At 47.6% G+C, this 5730-nt stretch overlaps 1 protein-coding gene across 3 annotated transcripts in view; it reads right to left on the reverse strand.

Annotated features, from left to right (window-relative positions):
* Positions 1 to 5184, reverse strand: part of jmjd1cb (jumonji domain containing 1Cb) — a 72242-nt gene extending 67058 nt beyond the window's left edge. For all 3 annotated transcript variants that reach the window (XM_062527023.1, XM_062527022.1, XM_062527024.1), the window contains exon 1: positions 5026 to 5184. The gene's annotated coding sequence lies outside the window, so the exon portion shown is untranslated. The remainder of the gene's footprint in view (positions 1 to 5025) is intronic.
* Between the last annotated feature and the right edge of the window lie 546 nt (positions 5185 to 5730).

Below are 5730 nucleotides of genomic sequence, written 5' to 3' on the forward strand. Positions count from 1 at the left end.
TCACCCTTATGAGGCTTCCCTACCACCCCCAGCTTTGTGTGTGTGTGTGTGTGTGTGTGTGCGCATACTAAGGGTAATAGACTGGCTGCTATCTGATGAAGGTCACAGAGGATGAGATAGATAACTGAGAGGTTCACACACACACACACACACACACACACACACGAGACTAGAGAACAAACACTGTGAGGAGGCATAAATCTACATTAGCAATGTAAACACTATACTGGCACACATTTGGAACATGTCATCTACATGTGTACCCACATGCATAGCTAATAATACAGCCTAGATACACACACTCTCTCCCTCTCCCTCTCATCCACCCCCTGACACAAACACACACACACGCGCACACACAGACATACACACATTAATAAGATAGAGCTATTCTGTCAGTCAATGCCCCCACCATCTCTTCCATACACACTCATAGCTGAATGGTTTGGAAATCCATCCGTGTCAGCACACCCTGGTAATAGGGGGATTCGACTTCATGCAGTCATCTGCAGTAGTCTTAAGTACACGTACAGTACTACCATACGTGATTACTTCCGAGATTCTGATACGTTTTCCGGGAATTGAACCGACAACCTTCAGGCTACTCCACGTTAGCGTAGCTCCTCACAGCACCACACTACCTGCGCCCAGGTGCGCAACACACACTGCAGTATGAGGCAACATTGGGCAAGACACTGCACTGACCACGGGCGTGCATTATAAAATACTCCACTGAGCAACGCCACGCAATACTGAGACAGGAGACATTTTGCTGTGTTGAGCTACATGTACGTTATGCATTGTGCTATACTGTATTTTGTCATATCTGTTGTTGTTAGTGTTTGTCTTGCCTCTCAAACTATGAGGGTGGTGTATGCTTGTTCCTTGTGTTGATGCTTCTTATGATATGTATCTGGGGCAACTGATGACAACTAGTTACGATGCTAACTCTAGCATATTTACATGTTGTACTTGTACTGATGTTGCACTGAGAAATATACAGTACACTGTCCTTATCTAGATAAACAACTAACTAAACTAAAAACAAAATAAACTCACTAAACTAAGATATACATACTTCACTGTGTGCGATGCCAACATCACTAGGTGTGCAGCTTAAATTGTGCTATATAAATAAAGTGGATTGGATTGGATTGCAGCTCATCTGATATTGCCAACATGCGGAGTGCCGCTGCACTGCCTACAGTACCAGCAATAGAGCACATTACTGTCTAGGAGACACAGCAAGCACAGGACATGTTTGTTTATGGTTCAATTCATCAGGTTATAGATTAAGGAGGGAAAGCAAGAGCACACACACCCACACAGACACACACATGCTCACACACACACACACACACACACACACACACACAGTCTGCGAGCAGAAGAATCACGCTGACAGCATTCCATGAATAACTGCCGCATTAAAGATTCAAGTCTGCGGGGGCTTGGAATTTCCTCTCAGGATGTCTTCGCTGCATTTATTTCCAGCCTCTGTGTGTGTGTGTGTGTGTGTGTGTGTGTGTGTGTCTGCATCTCTCCTTTCCCTTCAGCAGTCCAGATTTACGGTCTGAGCTCAAGGCCCTCTCTCGCTCATAAACTGTCTTCCAGGAGCGACCTCTCAGCTGGCCAAGACTGGAATGCCTGAATGCTGCATGTGGGGTGTGTGTGTTTGTCTGGGCGTGTGCGTATGTCTGTGCGTGTGTGTGTGTGTGTGTGTGTGTTTCTTTCATCTGTACAATGCTGAGTTCATTTGTGTGTGTTTTTGTGCTCATAATGTTTATCGTCTCCAATACTACAGTTAATCTAACAGGTCCATCTGTGGTGCTTGTGTGAGTGTGGCGTTGTCTCGGGAACTGCTTGCTTACTGAAGGGTCTTCATTTCATTAGATCTCCTGCCCTCTGTCTGTGTGCAGATGAGTGTGTGTAGGTAAAAACAGTGTGTGTGTGTGTGTGTGTGATTCTTGTGTCTTGTGTGTCTGTGAGTGTCTCTGAGTGTCTCTGAGTATGTGTTAGTCTCTGTTAGTGTTAGTGTCTGTGTTGCGTGTGTTTATCTGAGTCGGTGTTGGCATGTATCTGCATCTGTCTGTGTGTGTGTGTGTGTGTGTGTGTGTGTGTGTGTGTGTGTGTGTGTGTGTGTGTGTGTGTGTGTGGGCAGGGCGGTGAGAGCGATGCGACCTGAACACCATGTCACTTCACATTCTAGCTCCGTGAGAGGAACTGCACTTATCAGAAAGTGCTCTCTAGACACACACACACACACACAAAATATATATCCATCTCTACATACAGATGTAGATGAATAATCGGCAATTAGGAAGACACAGCCACCAATTTTGTTTATACATTTGGTATAACAAACTAAATACCGTTAACACTGACAGAAGCACACACACACGCACGCACGCACACACTTCCTGTCCTGACTCAAGGTCATGTCACTATGCAGACAAATAATATAAAAAGAAGATGAAAATTGAATAAAATATCATGCAGTCAGTTTCTATTCGTACTGCAGAACAGCACTGCCTTGACTAAAGAGCTCTCTCTCTCTCTCTCCCCCTCATGTTCTTCCTCCCTTCCTCTCTCCCTCTCCCCCTCTTTCTCTCTATCCCTCTCTTTTCAGCACATAATTGGAAACAGCCGCTCAGCTCTCTCTGCACAGTGCTGCATTGAGGGAGCTGTTTGCTAAATGGGTCATAGTGCAGCCGCCCCAACTCTCTCTCTCTCTCTGTGTGTGTGTGTGTGTGTGTGTGTGTGTGTGTGTTGCTGAGTGCATGTCTCAGTGGATCAGGGGAGATTAGACGGCCTCCCCTGCCTGTGTCCAGACTAAAACCCCCCCAACCACCACCACCACCCCTAACACACTGCATCCACTCCCCATCCCCAATCTTATGAAGGGTAGAGAGGAGGAGGAGGAGGAGAGGAGGAGGAGGAAGAGTAGGGGGAGAGGAGAGGGAGGAGGGGGAGAGGAGGAAGAGGAAGATGAGGAGGAGGAAGAGGAGGGGGAGAGGAGAGGGGGGTGGATCTGCACCACCTAATCAGCTTAAACAGTCGTGATAAACGAACATCCCTGTCAAAACACAGACGGTGCAACGCCCACGCCACACCCACCGAGAAACACACACACTCTCTATGTCCCTCACACACACACACACACACACAGAGACGAGACCACTCACATTGCCCAAAAACGTAGCACCGGAGCTAGGAATCAATCGGCAGGGTGGCAGTTTCACAAGATCAAAACACAAACCAATAAAGAACCATGACCTACATTGCGAACCAATCAAAATCCAACGACAACAGACAGGAACTGTATGAGCTAATGCATCGTGTATCAAACCAGAACCAAACAGAACCGATATCATTCAACACGAACCAACAGGAACCAAACAGAGCCGATATCATTCAACACAAACCAACAGGAACCTTGAAATACCGCCAACAAGCACCGACAAGACCAAACATTAATACGACAAACATCAACCAGAACAAATTGATAATACTGTAGGTCATCTACAGACCAGACAAACCCAACTGGCTAGCGCTGGCTAAGGCTTAGCTAGTTCACCGACGACAAAAACTGCTGCAGGAAGCTCAAACTAGAAGTCAAAGTCAAAGTCAAAGTCAACTTTGCTATAGGTTGAACCCCTTGGTATGTATGTATGCATGTATGTATGTATGTATGTATGTATCTATCTATGTACAGCCATATAGAGAGCTGAAATTGTGTTTCTGTCAGGTCCCCAGAAGGGTAAAAATAACAACACTATTAGAATGAATGGACTCCACAACACACAAAGCGGGTCAGGTGATAGCCTTGCTTCAGAGCCCAGCACATGACTTTATACAGTGCACAGGGCAGGCCCAGTAACATGACTTTATACAGTGCACAGGGCAGGCCCAGTAACATGACTTTATACAGTGCACAGGGCAGGCCCAGTAACATGACTTTATACAGTGCACAGGGCAGGCCCAGTAACATGACTTTATACAGTGCACAGGGCAGGCCCAGTAACATGACTTTATACAGCACACAGGATAGGCCCAGTAACATGACTTTATACAGCGCACAGGGCAGGCCCAGTAACATGACTTTATACAGCGCACAGGGCAGGCCCAGTAACATGACTTTATACAGCACACAGGGCAGGCCCAGTAACATGACTTTATACAGCGCACAGGGCAGGCCCAGTAACATGACTTTATACAGCGCACAGGGCAGGCCCCGTAACGCTAACCGCTAGATTGTAGCGGCTAAGAGGGTGTAGCTGCCAAGACACTCATGAACAGCCTGCTAGCTAACCGAGGTGTGAATGACACACAAGTCATTGACATTTACGGTAATGATAGTGATAAACTCAGCAGTACATTGTCTCGTGGACGAATGCCCCCGCACACACACACACACACGGCCACGCACACACACACATACACACACGCACACACACACACACAGATAGGAGGTGAGAATATGGCACCTCAGCCGCTTTATTTCTTGAACCAGTCGTGTCAGGCGTGCTAGCAGAGACAAAACAACAACAACAAATCTCTGCATACCACACACACACACACACACACACACACACACACACACACAGACTGTTCTTCCCTCTCTGTCTCTGTGTCCAGCTGCTCCACCCAAACAACTCCTGGCCTCCCAAAACAACCTCCGACTGCTGACTCACTCCCAACCACACACACACACACACACACACACACACGCACACACGCACACACACAGAGGCAAGCAAGCTCCCAGCACAGTGTGAGCGGCCATTTTACAACAACTTTCTTTAAAAAATATACATATCTACAGCAACCCAAAAAACGCTACTCTGCAAAGGAAAGGCCTTTCATTCCATTGTTGCCACGGAAACAGCTGACAGTGGGTACGAGAGAGAGAGAGAGAGAGATTTTGGCAAAAGAGGACGGCAAGAGGGGGTAGAAAGAAGAAAGAGACAGAGAGCGAGAGAGAGAGATAGAGAAAGAGAGAGAGAAAGAACATGCTGTGTTTACCTCTCACTCGTTGCCACAGCAGCAGTAGTCTTGAACAGGAGACGGGGGAACAGGACGAGCCTCCCGAAACACGCACACACACACACACACTCACACAAAACCTCCCCTAAAACCCAAAAGCTGTTTCGTCTCTGCCAGTCCAAACCGCCCTTCCCTGACGCTTTTTTTCTGGTGCACGTACACGGTCTGCTCAGGAGCGGAAAAAAAAAGAGAAAAGAAACAGAAGAGAGGAAGAGAGAGAGAGAAAGAAAGAGAAGGAGGACACAAGGGAGGAACAGAGATACAAAAAAAGAGAGAGAAAGAAAGCGGGGGAGAGCAATGCGGTTGTTTTTTTTTTTCTTAAAGAGAGAGCCGGGCGTTGGAGAGGAAGCCTCCTCGGCCGACCTCTGGCCGCAAGTCAGACGGCTCTGAAGTGCCCGACGACACGACAGAGAGAACGAGGGAGACAGAGAAACGGGGAGGAGGAGGAGAGAGGAGGGGAGGGGAGGGGAGGATAAGAGGAGGAGGAGGAAGGAGAGAGCACGACGGAAGAGAGGAAAAAAATAGGAAAGGCTACCGCAGAGCTAACAAGAGACTGTGGCGAAGAGGATAAGAGGGAAAAAAGGAGGAGAAGGCAGCTGACTCCTCTCTCCCTCTCTCCCTTTCTCTCTCTCTATTCTCTCTATTTCTGTCTCTCTCTCTGTTTCCGAGTCCCTGGTCTCCCGT

The sequence above is a fragment of the Sardina pilchardus genome, chromosome 22 (assembly GCF_963854185.1).
Source record: "Sardina pilchardus chromosome 22, fSarPil1.1, whole genome shotgun sequence".
Classification (NCBI taxonomy): domain Eukaryota; kingdom Metazoa; phylum Chordata; class Actinopteri; order Clupeiformes; family Clupeidae; genus Sardina; species Sardina pilchardus.